The 14,539-nt window shown below is 35.7% G+C and overlaps 1 protein-coding gene across 22 annotated transcripts in view; it reads left to right on the top strand.

Annotated features, from left to right (window-relative positions):
* The window catches only part of MAP2 (microtubule associated protein 2), a 283,777-nt gene that overhangs the window by 140,457 nt on the left and 128,781 nt on the right, over positions 1-14,539 (top strand). For 19 of the 22 annotated variants that reach the window (XM_057503615.1, XM_057503613.1, XM_057503612.1 and 16 more), the window contains exon 3: positions 5,625-5,687. The gene's annotated coding sequence lies outside the window, so the exon portion shown is untranslated. Of the gene's footprint in view, positions 1-965; positions 1,045-4,932; positions 5,347-5,624; positions 5,688-7,044; positions 7,166-14,539 lie in introns of those variants that run through there. The other 3 variants (XM_057503601.1, XM_036926794.2, XM_057503602.1) reach the window with 3 other exon arrangements.

Raw genomic sequence — 14,539 nt, 5'->3', positions numbered from 1 at the left:
ACGATTCAGGAGCAACTGGAAAGTGGTCCAGTTAGTTTATCTCACTTTTCACCCTACTTGCTTAGAATACATTCATCCTTCCCACTGGAGGCCAAGTCTAATCAAAATCACAGTGAAGATGTTAAAGGTGACAGTGGGTGACCCATATATCAGTATGCTCTTTGCTTCCTTATAAACATACTTTATTTCTCATTCATTCTCAATCTAAGTTCAATTTGGGGTCAGGAGTCAAGTGATTCAAAGCTTTCATTTTTGAGGGAAACTTTTGTCCTTCAATAATAAATCTGTCCATTATCTGCTCTCAAAATCCTTTACATGAGTTTCTCAACATTTTTGTTTTATTTTTTATAAAGGAAAACTCAAATTGTTAATGGTATATAGTTAATTTTCATAATTTTAATAATCTGCTATGAAAAAAATAATTTACATAAACTTATCCTTTTGTTGTTTAGTGATTGTCTTTTAACTTCTAACCAGTTGTTATTCATCTTACAAAATCAGAGATCCCCAGAGTATACGCGTTTTATTGATATTATTTCGTATCTATTTTGTGAGGAAAAAAATTTGTAATCAGATCTAGAGACCTGCTATTGAATTTGTCAAGGAATTCAAGAAACGTTTGTAGAAGACTTTCAGGTCCTCAAATGTACCATACATAGAACCTTGTGGTTTTAGAAGAAGTCAATAGCTTTTGGAAGCATGCTTCTAATAATTTTTAATATTCTGAAGGGTGCCACAGATTAAATTTTAAACATCATATTTTAATTGGTGGTCATTGAAGACTTGCCCTGGAGACTGAGATATTTTGTATAACTTACTCTTCTCAATTCTGCATCCTTCTATAACTTTCTCAGGTGTTAGATTGAACCATTTTTAAAAAGTAATAGAATTTCAACATTTCATATAATTTAGACTAATATGCTAATTATGACTCTTTCATTCTTTGTTTGAAACGTATATCACAGTATACTTTTGTGTGGACCAAATTTGTTGGAAGAAAAGATGTCATCTATGGTAAGCAAGGCAAGACAGTGTTCAGTGAATGTGAGTATCATAGCAATTTGTGAAATACTCTATTTGCCAATTATATTTAGAATAACAATTTCAAGAGTACTAGGTAAAAGTGTAATTATTTCTATTATTACATTTTTAGAAGTACAAATTATAGTGATTATAGTCAATTTATAAAAAGTCATGTCAAAGCATTTTGGCCATGAGGCAATATTGATTTATTAATCTAATTTTTAAAAATAATCCAATGATTAAAATATAGCATATTTTAACACTAATAGAAGTATGATTTATCAAACAGGCTCTTTCTCAGCATTTAAGAGCTGATAGCTCCCTGCTAAGTGCTTTGCAGAATTCAAAGGAAGTAGAAGACAAGTCCCTATTTTAAATAAATGTATATCCATTAATGGAAATTATAAAAAAAATACTGATTCCATGGGAAAAGATGACTTATAGTACAAATAAAAAAATATTCAAAAGGAAGACTGAATATATAAAACAAGGAAGTCAATACAGAATTCAAAGACTTCCTTGTGCTTAAACACTTCTAATTCATCCACTAATGTCATGATTTTTCCCACCTACTCCCTTAAAAAGATTTTTGAATGCTAGTGTTTCAGGCTCTGTTGTAGATGCTTTGGATATACCAGTGTTCCAAACTTATAAAGAGGACTTCCCTCCAGCACACTGAGGCAGGTAATAAATAGTGAAATGATAAATAAAAATGTATGGTATGATGGAAAGTGGTAAGTGCTAAGGAAAAGGGAGAAAAATGCAACAGGGGATGAAGGGCTGCACGAGGGATATTGTTGCAGTTTTCATTGTGGTAGTCAGTTGGGAAGACGATTATATCACCAAAGGCAATAACTCTATTATTCGTTCCTAAAGAGCATAAAGAGTGATGTGCAAATATACATACCAATATATTTAAGAAATGAAACTAAGGGTCTTACGGAAGAACCACAAAAGTGAGCTAACTGAATGCAAGCATAGAGTTAATCTGATTTTTAAAGACCAGGATCTTAAATGAAGCAGATATAACAGGGGGAGAGACATAGTGTTTCCTCAGAGAGAAAAAGACATGTGAAGTTAGGTTCCATGTCCCTTCCACTATAATTGAAGCTCCCCAAGGAGGAAATATTCCTCTTTTTCCCACACTAGGACCTATTGAATCTCTGAAATATATATATGTATGTCATCAAAACTGGTTAAATGAACTGGCAAAAGGTCCTAAGCTAAGGTCTAGAATCTTGTCAAAGAGGAAGAGTAAGGAAGACAGTTTAGGTTCATAAGCATAAATATACAAAATATAAAAAATCATGAAAGTCTATCAATTATCTGCCATCTTCCATTCTTGGAATATAACATAATTAAATGTAGGTATTATAGTGTTTATTGTATAATGGACATGTTTAAGTAATAGTTCCTTATACTAACAAATGGAAGAAAAAAGAATATACCAACTCATTTTCATTTACTGAACCAGGTTTCTCCAAATATTAAGTAACTCCCAAAGAATATGACATTTATTTGGAAGTATGCTTCTTTAAACTGACCAGGACCACTATGTGTGCTTTATGCATCTTGATAAAATGCAATCCATGCTTCAAGAAATGACAATCTTATGCATCATTTTTTATACTCAGAAGTGAATAATATATTAAAAGAAAATATTTGTTTTAAAAAATAACAGTGTCCAAAATCACTGAAGGAAAATAGACAACAGAGAGAACATATTTAAAGGGACACTTTTTGAAGAAGAATCATAACCAATATGTAGGATTAACTGAAACCTGAAATCTCTTATAATTTACCTAGGGTAATCATATTTTTTAAATGTGATTTATTTATTTGACAGCTGACATGCTGGAGCAGAGAATAACAGGGGTGACAGCAACTGTACTTTAGACATCAAAAGAGGCAAGATGACCTTACCTACAGATGAATTAATCTAAAGGCAATGAGTCATAAAAACTGAATATTGAGAGACTATTTAGAAAGGAAACAAAAATTAGAACATCAAGGTCAAAATCCTAACACAATTTTTCCAAACTCAATTTTAACAAATATTGCGCCACCCAGTGGTTTTTTTTGAGTGACTTCTCTCTATCTCTCCTTTCTCTCCCTCTTTCTCTCTCTTAAAACCTGGGTTCCAATTTCCACATTCATTATTTTGGGTAGCTCCAGGAAGGTTTACATTGTATATAACTAGGAGAAATCTTGGGAGGGCAATTCAATTTGATTGCCTAATTTCATCATTGCAGAAAGAATGATGGCAGAGATGATAGAGTGCCTAGTATACAATGATTAAGTTCAGGCTCGACAACTAGGTTCACAAAAGGGCAATCAGGCTTGCTCCATCTGATTGCCAGACTGGAGATGAAAGAAAAGCAGTGACGTGATTACCCCATATTTGCCAGACCTCCAATATAGTGCAGCACACATATATTAAGCAAAGGTGGTCCTCAGAATGATCACAGTGCATTTTAAAGAGGAATATCACTGCTTTAGCAAATAAAAGAAGGCTCACAAGATCAAAGACAAAGGATGTTTCTGGAATCTGTTTTGCCTACAGAGAGGATGGGAGACAGCATGGAAAGTCACTCAGTGAGAGAAGAAAAGCAGGGAACCTGAGTAAGGAAACTGGGATAGTGTCTCTACTGGATTTCTAGCCAATTTGGTGACCTTGGTCAGATTCCTGGGCTTCAGCTTTCTCATCTATGAAACAAAGGATGTGGATAGGCTGAGTGGTGTCCGTAAACCCAGGATATGAACAGAGGCAAGGAGTAGCAGTAGGGCCATCACGTACAAAAGAACCATAATTTGAATATTTATGAAAGCAAAATTAGCTAGTGATCAAATAATGGAGAGGAAGGGTGGTTAATGGAGAATGTAAATTTATCTCAACGTGTTCTAAATGTAGTATAAAACTGGTAAAGATGATTCTTTCCAGAAGGAAAAGAATGAAGCATAGCATTCTGTCTTTAAATTTCCTGCACTGTAGTCTCCTTTCCTCTTCTCTATCATCACCTTATTTTTCTCCTGTACTTTCTGTTTCTAGTAACCATGGTGATGCTCCCTCCCAGCAGCCTTCTTCACAGCCAGCCCTTTTGGTACACTTGAATTTTGTTCCGTTCACTGATGCAGGCTGCTGACAATGCTGTAAAAATTGATTTATTTGTTGACATTTTCCCCACCTTTTTGTCCAGGAAATAAATGCAGGGAGTCATTCTACACTTACCCTCCCTGCATAAGGGGCACTGTATAACAGGGATATTCCAACTGCTAATTTCAGCTGCTAACATAAAGGGGATACTGATTATACCAGAGATTCAATTCCCTGCCTTTGGCCCTCCGGGACTGTAAAGTCCCAGTGCTTGAGCTGGTTGCCACCTCTTTTTGCTTTTGTAAATAAACGGAATAAAATAGATTACGTACACAAATGACACATTAACCTTGGTTTCCTATCTTCTTTGTTTTTTGCTGCATTCTCCCTTGTAAGAAAAATATTGCCTAGTATGTAGTTATCACAGTTACAAAGGGATTGAATTTTCCACTAAAAAATATACATAAATCTACAGACGTCTCTAATGAGCACAGTTGTTTATTTTAGAATATAAAAAAAGCAATATGGGAGATGCTCAGTTTTTAAAATATGTAGTTATTTGCCAATGACAAAACATCAAAGAAATCTCTGATGTTATTAATGCAGATAGTAATAATTCCCATAAGCTGTCATTTAATCATGTCCAGTTTGTGTACCCTAACTTATTTGTAATCCTGTATGCCGGAAAACTCTGTTTAAGCCCTGTGTGTGTGTGTGTGTGTGTGTGTGTGTGTGTGTGTGTGTGTGTGTGTGTGTGAGTGTGTGCGTGCGTATCTGGCATTAACACAAAGGAGACCAGATGATGACATTCATAGGCTTATAGACTCGACTCCTGGGGACACACTTGGATGGAGGCAATTAAAATGCCTGTCAGGCATTTGATACCAGAAGCCCCTATTGCAAACTGCTAAATCCTAAGCTAGGGGCTGCATCTTCTGTCAGTGAATGATGGCGGAGCCGGGTGGCTTGTCATCATTCTCGAAAATTCTGAGGCTAGTGAGCTCTCTCTCCCTCTCCCACTCGCCTTATTTTCCTTTTCGCCACTGCGGGGACTTTTTCTAATTTGCAGCTTCCTTTTCCCCGACACACACAGACAGGAGCTGGTGGCTTGCAGACTGCGTCTGTCTGGAGCTAGAGAGCCAGAGCCAGCCCGCAGAGATAATGCTCTGGGAGAAGGATTCTGCAGCAGTCCTCAAAGGCTAGACTTGGGTATCGCTGCATAAGCGCTGGTAATGGATTGGGGCTTTAACATTTTTGTTTTGTTCTATTTAAAACATTTTTTCAAAGGACCTACCTTATGTGATCTCGAAGTGAAATGCTTTAAAATTCATGACTGAGCTTCCTAAAAATTCAAGTACTGCGTTTTTTTGTGCTACAGATCTGAAGACATAGATTTATTATCTGGATAGAAAGAATGCGTTTGCTTATTGGTGAGTTACAATTCTCAATATTTAGTTAACAAATCTATATATGTATTGTTTTGTTTTGTTCTGTTTTGTTTTGGTAGATTCTTCAGCTTGTCTCTAACCGAGGAAACTGACTGGGAACTACTCATTCAGAAAATTAAAAGGTACCACATGTTTTGTTTGGTTGTTTAAATGAGGGAAAACCAGGGAAGATTTCGAATGTTTTTATTTAAGTCCATCTTTCTGTGGCTGGTCTTTTATCGTTAAGCCTGTGTTTATCATTGTCCATAGTATGTACGATTTCCTATGCAAAGAATGCCATTATCCAAGGCTGTTTTGCTCAAAAGATGTCTAAAGAATTATGTTTTTTGCCTGTGCTGCAAGTTGTTAGCAAACATCAATATGCTTGGCTTATTTTTGGATTTTTATCATTGTCACAGCTAAAAATATGTTGAAAATTCTGTATCATAATGAAAATTCAACCATTTGAATTTAAGAGACATGTACTAAGTAATGATTTTATCTTAGGGAATCCTGCTAGTAAGTGATATTTTAAAATGGCTAAGTGAAATGGCTTGCCCTACCCAGGCAGAATGAGCCCTAGAGACGAAAGCCCAGCCATGACTCAGTATTGTCGGGTTTTGTAAATGAAAAATTGTAATTTCTTCACTGAAGCTTTAGTCTTTAGCACAGGATATATTTAAAGGCCAAGGTTAGTTTTTTTTTTTTTTAAAAACTGATTTACATATGCTTTATTCAGCACTGACAGTATAAGAAAGTAGTCCTTCATCTTGCCATGAAAGCAGTTGAATCCATTGATCCTGGGCCATATGCCTTACATGAAAAATATTAATTTTCAAATACAGCATCAGGATGTCTGTTACTTGGAGATGGCAATCCCGGGTATTGCCTTTTCTTTAATTCTTTAACATTACCTTTGACTTCAGTATATACTTATGTCAATAAAACCTGTATTTGTAATTTGCCTTTAAAATAATGGAAGACATTTTTTTCCTTGCTGAGAAGATCAATAACATCTTTTATCTTTCCTTGGCATTCAGACAGCATTCCCCTCATGACTATAGGTCCAAAATATTGTATGCAGTAAGGTTACTTTTTTTTCTAAATGTACTTTAAAAATGGCCAATGTCCAACAACTGATCCTGAAATATCAAAAGTATTGAGTGTGCACCTGTGAATGTGAATATGTGTAGCAGTTGAAGGAGACGAATGCGTTGTCCTTGTTTAATTTTGTCTGCAGTATGTAATTATGAGAACCTTAATTTATTCATTCCACAAGCACTTATTAAGAGCCTTACTGCTGTGGGTAGTTACTGTGGGAGAGAGGGAAGGGCAGATGCCACTGGCACCACCCTTCCCGAGTGTAGGAAGCAGTACATATTTTTGAACAGGAGTATGAATTCATTAAAATAAGCTAGTGTGTTCTAAAAAAGGAAATTGCATTATTTCAGATATTGAACAAAATCTAGTTAACTATTCTCAGAGATACATGAAATATATTGCATTTTTTCCTCAGAAATTACTCAGTGGAATCATGTATGAAATCTCCAAATAGGACTTTATATTCCACTTGGATATTCTAAAGCCCTTGGGAAGATTCTCCCTTTAGGTTTCACTCAGAGTAAGTGATACATTTCATATTTAGTAAAAAAAAAAAAAATCTGATATTTTCGCACCTGACTTAATCCATATGTTACATATCTCATGTGAGAATCTGCTTCCTAATCTTCAGGATCATTTAGCAACTCATTATATTAATTTTGAACTTTGGGGTATTTACAGGAGTTGGAAAAGAATGAAGTTATTATTTAGCCACTAAAAAAATATATATATTCAGTTTCTTGTCAATAGGAACTAATCAGTTCTGTGGCAGTTCATCTGGGTACTGGAAAAAGTGACTTATTACCTTACCAAAAGCCTCTCGGTACCTAAATTTTCTAGGACCATTTTACAATTTACCCAGGGGCGTGTTGACAGATTTTGCGTAATAAACCAGAATTTATTCAAATAGTCTGTTTCATCATCAAATCAGAATTCAACTATTAAACTCTTAGAGGGTCAGGGATCAGAATCACGGATTTTCTATTCAATGTCATCTTCACATTAGTTAATTCCTTTACTGATTTTTCTCACTCATGTATTCAGCACATAGAATAGTGCCCGGACCACAGTAGGCATTCAGTAAATGTTTATTTAATTATTTGATAGATGAATGAATTCATCGGCATTTTCCCCAATAACTTTTTTGTTCTTATTTTTCATGAGATTACACACTTGTAAAACAGACATTTGGTACTTTTTTTTAAAAGTTACTCAACATATACATTATATATTTCTAATTAATAATTATTAACTAGATAATTATTACTGGGTAGAAAATCAGGCAAACCATGTGTAGAAATTCCTCCAGGCTATATGGAAAAGGATTTTTCCAGTTTTAGGTTAAGATGGAAAGAATTTTTGAAATGTCCCTTTTCACTTTCATCAGCTAGGGGAAAGATGCCAAACTGCAGCATGAGTTTTGTTTTATGGATGCTTCCTAACTGCTACTCCCAGTCTTGACATTGTTTATTGGTCTTCATGTCTTCAGCCAAGATTTTGCTGCAGCAGAGGGGAGGAGGACTCTGTCTCTCTCTCTCTCTTTCTCTTTCTTTCACTGTAATACTAGAAATGATGTCATAGTTTTCATAAATGCTTTGTTGCACATTATGAACTATTAAGTGTGGCATCATTTCATATATATATATATATATACATGCACAAGTGTACTTATTTATAATGTGTAAAGAAATTTCTAGAATCATAATAGCTTTAGAGGATGCTATTCTTTCTTGTTGTCATTTATTTTTATTAACAAACCTATAGGTTTTTGTTACTATGTACCAGAGAATATTCTAAGCCCTTAACATACGTTATCTTATTTTAACTTACCCTACAGTCTTGAGATGTGGGTATGGTCTCCATTTTACAGATGAATGAACTGAGATTTCAATTGGTCAGTCGGAACAAATCTGGCCCACAGTCCTTTGTATTAATTACAAAATACTACATTTTTTTCGAGTAGGTTTTTTATGTTTATATTCATTGTTTTAGTGTCTTATTTATGCACATGATATATATTTTATTGAAATAAGGTTAAAATGGTATGCTTGTAGATTCTTATTTTCATTATACATAAAGTAGGAGTAACTATATCTTCTAATTTGCAACTGTCATAGTCAAATTCTGGTGTATAGTATATTTTAATGTATATTTTATATTGAATCTGAAGAAGTTTGTTCTTTTAGGAGAAATGTCAGGGGTAAATTAGGAAGTTTTAAAAAAAATGAATTCATAAAGCATCCCTTTTGTCATTAGGATGGTGTCGTATTACTGAATTGCATAATCTAAGAATATTCAGGTGCTAACTGGCATGACTGATGCTGTGTCTTGCAAAAGTTTTTAAAAATCGACATAATGGGAGAAGTTTCAAGTGGCTGAAATAAACAAGCAGGGAACAGTGTCCTATACAATGTGAAAATACCCATTACAACTTAAGTACACCTTACTTAACCCAGAAAAATAACTGAGGGCACTAACAACTACACAAACATGTATTAAGATACTCTATTTGCAAAAAGTATATATAATGGAACACTCTCAGAGCTCAGCTGGGTGCAGCAGAATAAACCAAGCAAGTAGCACTGAGGTTCATTGGTACAATAAAAGTCACATGAATGATTTCTTATAGGACTTCATCTCAGGGCATGATTACCAACAATTGGGAAGGGACTCAGGAAATATTTCATGGCAGATGAACCTTTTCAGGTGGAACTTAGGTATGAATGGAATTATTCAAGGGGAACATAGTAGGTAGAGAAGCTCCAGGAAGAACAAACAACATGAGCAAAAGAACCAAAGGAAGTGAACGTGCATGGGAAGTGTAGACTGATCTCATTTGTATTCCAGAGTGCAGGGCAGAAGAAAGGCAGCCTTAGAAGATAAGGATGGAAAGGTGTATGAATACTATCAGGTTGTGCCATATGAAATGGCTAATTGCCTACTCTTTTTGAACTACAAAATAAAAATTTCATTTTGTTCAAACTAATGCATTGGAAAAGGACCTTAAATGCTGAATTTAGGAAATTTTTCAGATTCAATGGGAAGCTATTGGCTGTATTTTCAGTAGGAGCCCACAGTGGCCTAAACTGTGTTTCAGATGACTTATTTTATAGCTCTGGGTGAGAGACAGTTGTGTGTGAGAGCATGTTGAAGAAAGCATCACTGTGGAACCTGTCATAGGATAATCTGAGGGGAAAAAAGGGCTCAAAAAGGGTGTTGAAAGGGGGCATAAAAAAGAGGTCACGAAAATGAAAGATGTTTGTGAGCTCAAACTCACTGACTACAGCAACTGCTTGATTGGTAGGAGGAATGAAAAGCAGAATGACTCAGTGGTGACTGTAACATTTGATTTTGTAACTGGAAAAATAGGGGCGAAAGGTAGCTAAAAGCTGCTGGAAGAAAGAGGCCCTCTTGCTCTTATTGTATTCCTGGTCTCCAGCAGACTGCCTAGGATGTAGTAGACAGTCAATAAATGCCAACTGAATGAGTGAGAGAGTGGAAAAAAAGTAAAGAGCAAGTTTAGGCCACGATGGCTGGATTTGTAGGTGGACTGCAGAACGCATAGACTCAGAGCTAAGAGAAGAAATTAGGCATATGGGACATGGACGCCATTATCAAGAAAGATGAGAAGAGGACCAGAGAGAAGATTTTTGGCAGCACCCACATTTAGGATGCAGAATGAAGGACAGGAATTGACAAAGTTAAAGAAAGAGTTTTATTTTTAAGCCAATAAAAAGGAGGAACAGGTCAAGTAATAGAAAACAAGGCTGAAACTCAGATTCTCTAGAAACAAAAATCAAAATAAGTAAAAGACTGCTGAATTAATTACTTATTTCACTAATGTCTTATGTTATTAAAATAGTATATCCACATTTTATAAAATTTAGAAGAGTATAAGGAAGGAAATAATAGCCATCCATTACACAATTCAGAAATTGTGGTTAATACTTTATGAACCATTTAGCTTATTTTCTTTCATCTATTGCTTTTAAATTTACATAATCAGGATCAGAACAATGCAATTTGAATTCTGCTTTTTTTCCACCCAGAGTATCTTAAACATCTCATACATTTTGCCACCTACATAATGTTCTATTCTGTAGGTGTTGGACATGTTTATTCCCTACTGTTCCCATTTTTTCACTATTATATTGCTACAATGAAATAGTTTGTACATTACTCTTATAAGGTATTTCAAATTATTTCCAATGGGTATTTCCTAACAACAGAGTCAATGCATTCAATATTGCCAGATTTCTGGTCAGATACAATGTGGTGGTTTCAAAATTAGCCTGAGCTTTTAAAGGGAATCTAAGATTCCGTTAGCACCTGCATGTGCCAGCCTCTGTGACAGGCACTTTAATAATTATCACAGTGATTCTGATGTAGATTCTATTATCTCCAGTTAACAAATGAAGTAATGACTAGAGACTCAGAGAGTTGCACAAATTTTAGGAGTAGTTTTTAGTCTGGGGCTGACTCCAGACAAGTCAGACTCTGGGGATAGAAGCAAGATATTGAGAAATCAATAAGTAAGGATCTGAAAGCAATAGGAAAACTCTTTTATAGGTCCAGCTTTAAAAGGAAAGAGAGAATACAGGTAAGGCAAGAAGGGCAGTGACTACAGCAATAAGGGTTTTTCTCTTATTAACATGGGATATCCTAAGCCAAAGGGAGGGGTCAGAAAGAAAGGGGTGCTATGTGTATAATACGAAGGATAAATTGATAGAACAAGATCCTAATGGAAAGGAGTTAAAGAGCACAGACAAGGTTTGGGCTTGGAAAGCAAAATTCATCTTCTCTGTAGATAAAAGCAAGAGGAGGAAAGAGAGTGAGACCTTTTTTAGTGTTAAGAAGGATATGGGGGACCCTACATATCAGCCGGACTTTATTTCAGACTGTAGGAAAATTCATTTATTCCTTCAGTGAATATTTATTGAACACCAATTTCATGTCCTTCCCCTGACCTAATGGAACTTTCCTTCTAGAGGGGAAAGCAATCAGTAGATAAACAAAATTAAAAGGTGACTGAGGCAGCTATGCAGAGACTAGGTGATAAGGTGATAAGAGCTTCTCCAACTTTAAAGCAAAAATGAATCAAATGGGAATCTTACTAAAATGTAGATTCAGAATCAGCAGGTCTGAGGAGGGGCCTGAAATCCACATTTAACAAAGCTCTCTGTTGATGATGCTGCTGGACCACAGACCGTGCCTTGGTTCCCAGGAAGTTAGATAGCAAGTGTCGAGGCAAAGAAACTTAGAAATGACTGGAGAAGTTGTTACAAGGAAGTCAAATGTGAGCCCTTCTCTTGGGGGTGCAGAACTACATACTTCTACCCCTCTTTGATGGTGAGAGAAAATCATCTCTATACCTCTGAGCTTTTTCAGTTCCGACCAGTTGTTTTATGAAAGACCCACTAAGCCAGCCCTAAGGAGTTACTGGCATTTCATATTTTCTGCCCATGCACAACGCTTATTATGCCAGATAATAAATTCTTGTGGCTCATGCTTGGGGATGTGATTCCATATAACACTGTGCCAGTTTCTTAACTCCAATTCCATTCCCTGCTTTATGATTTCTTTGGACGTTTTAACCTCCCCTTCCTGGATGTTCAGCACCCTACCAATCTGCTGAATTCTCTGGCCTCCTGACTTATGAGGCCCTTCACATTCCTCTCTACTTAGCGGCAATGCTTCTGGGTATCCATGTCCCATGTTTGTGTCACCTACATCCTAATACACACCTTGGGGGGTCTGCTTAAAGCCACAGCGGACTATCATGGATAGTTTCTGCATTTAAAAAAGGAATGCATTTTTTCCAATAAAATCATTTCTCTTTGGTGGACTGTCTCGGTTGGTGGCTACAACCTGCATTCCTCTGAAGGAAGAATGCATGTGTTTGTAAATGATTAGAATGTTCAGAGGGGTCTGTTCACAGGAAGCCTTGACAGACTGTCTGGAGCAGTGTTATCTTTCTGCCTCCACTGCTAGGCTTTACCTCTCAGTCCTCCCCGAAAGCTACAGGAACTTGAGAGAATTTACCTGTTTGATTCCTCCCACACCTCACTTTACAACTATAAAATATCTTAAAAAATAAGAAATCAAATAAATATGAAATACTTATCCATCAAGGAAAAAAGGCTTAAGTGCATATCAAACATCTGCAATGCCCTCATACTTGTTAGCATTTATCCTTTGCTTAAAGGTCTGGTTCTATCTCTAGGCCATTCCATGACCAGATCTCTGGACCTTGTCAGTGTCATTTTGTAATTTGGTGTTTACTTAAACAGCCAAGTAGGTGTGAGTGGTGTCATTAGAAATTTTAAATTAACAATTCTAGGGAAATTTTAAATTAGTCTTCATATGAACAGAAATCAGCCTCAATTGATAAGCACATTTCTTCAAGGAGAATGCTTAGGAAAGGTCCTTGAGGAGAGAAGCTGTGTCACGGGCATCATCTTTGCACTCCCTATGCTCTCCTCACAGAAAATGTCCTTGAAGCATATGCCAAGTTAAAGCTAATAAGTGTGCTGTGTGTGTGTGTGTGTGTGTGTGTGTGTGTGTGTGTGTGTGTGTGTAACTTTCTATAATGGATAGCACTAGGCTTCTCTGCATAGTCAATCTGGAATTGACAAAATTTTTAGAATTTGAATACTATGTCTATCCCTTTACACCATTCATTCAATAGTTAAGAATATCAGAACCCTACAGGATAATCTTTGGTCTTCCTGACAATTTCTCCCTTTCTTTCAAAAAAAGGTCAGAGTCAGTCCTCCTTTTTTGTGGATTCCATGTGAGTCTGCCTCAGATGGTTCGAATTAACCTTTCTTCAGGTTCTGTCCTGGTGTTAATGACTCTAGATTATGACCATTTACTGCAACCAGATGTACATTGATCCACATCTGGCAGTTGTTAAAACAAAGCTACTCTATTTAACACATTACAACCAAAATAAATTTTTTTGCAATGGGCAGGGACTTAAAAAATTATGTTTTTTTTCCAGGAAGAATCTTATGTTTTATATCCAGGGTGAACAATATATGTACTTAGGTTTCTTTAAAAATATTTTCTCACCCTTAGTAGGATTTTCTCATGATAACATTAAGATTTCATAGTTATGTATATACAGAATAAGATACAACATGTAGGCATTAAGGATTCTTTTCACACAGTGACTAAGAGCAAATGGCTAGCGTGATTCTGACCATAGCTGCAGATGAATTTGATATTATAGAGTTAAAAAAAAACATAACTGGGCTGTCTATACTTCAGAGAGTGGATACAGAAATCCTGAAATGACTGACTTTCCACAATTGCACAGGTACTTGAGGAAATACAAAAACTAAGAATAAAAAATTTTAAAAATCGTACAAGAACTCATGGTCTTGAGTAAGTTATATGACTTTGATCAGACTACTATACTTGTCCTCTGCAAGATGGGAGATAGTCCGACAGATCAAAAGGAAGTAGTAAATGTAATATATAGGTTAATGTGTATATGCCCTTTTAGTTCTGTTCCTATGTTACGCTCACAAAAATACCCAGAGGTAGACTTTGGATTATAAAATTGTTGGAAATGCAATCAGTTAAGAAGTAGTATTTGGACTTTAAGAAAAAATTATTTCTATAGCACTTTTTAAGTCATACAAAGCATTTTCTAATATACAACACCCAAAGCTCATAATAATCTCTGGTATGGAAGTGGCAGATCTTGTTATATTTATTACAGATGAGAAAATTGAAATTTGAATATTGCAAATGACCTACCCAAGTCCCTCAAAAATGGTAAACCAGGAGCTCTTATCCTTATTCTGACTTCAAAGCTTTTTCTTTCTGCTACTATGCCCCCAAAGCAGATAAATGACCATTTTGTCCTAAATATGGAATTTTTTAA

Source organism: Manis pentadactyla, chromosome 6 (assembly GCF_030020395.1).
Source record: "Manis pentadactyla isolate mManPen7 chromosome 6, mManPen7.hap1, whole genome shotgun sequence".
Lineage (NCBI taxonomy): Eukaryota > Metazoa > Chordata > Mammalia > Pholidota > Manidae > Manis > Manis pentadactyla.
Note: the sequence above shows the minus strand (reverse complement) of the source record. Positions and strands in the feature narration are given on the sequence as shown.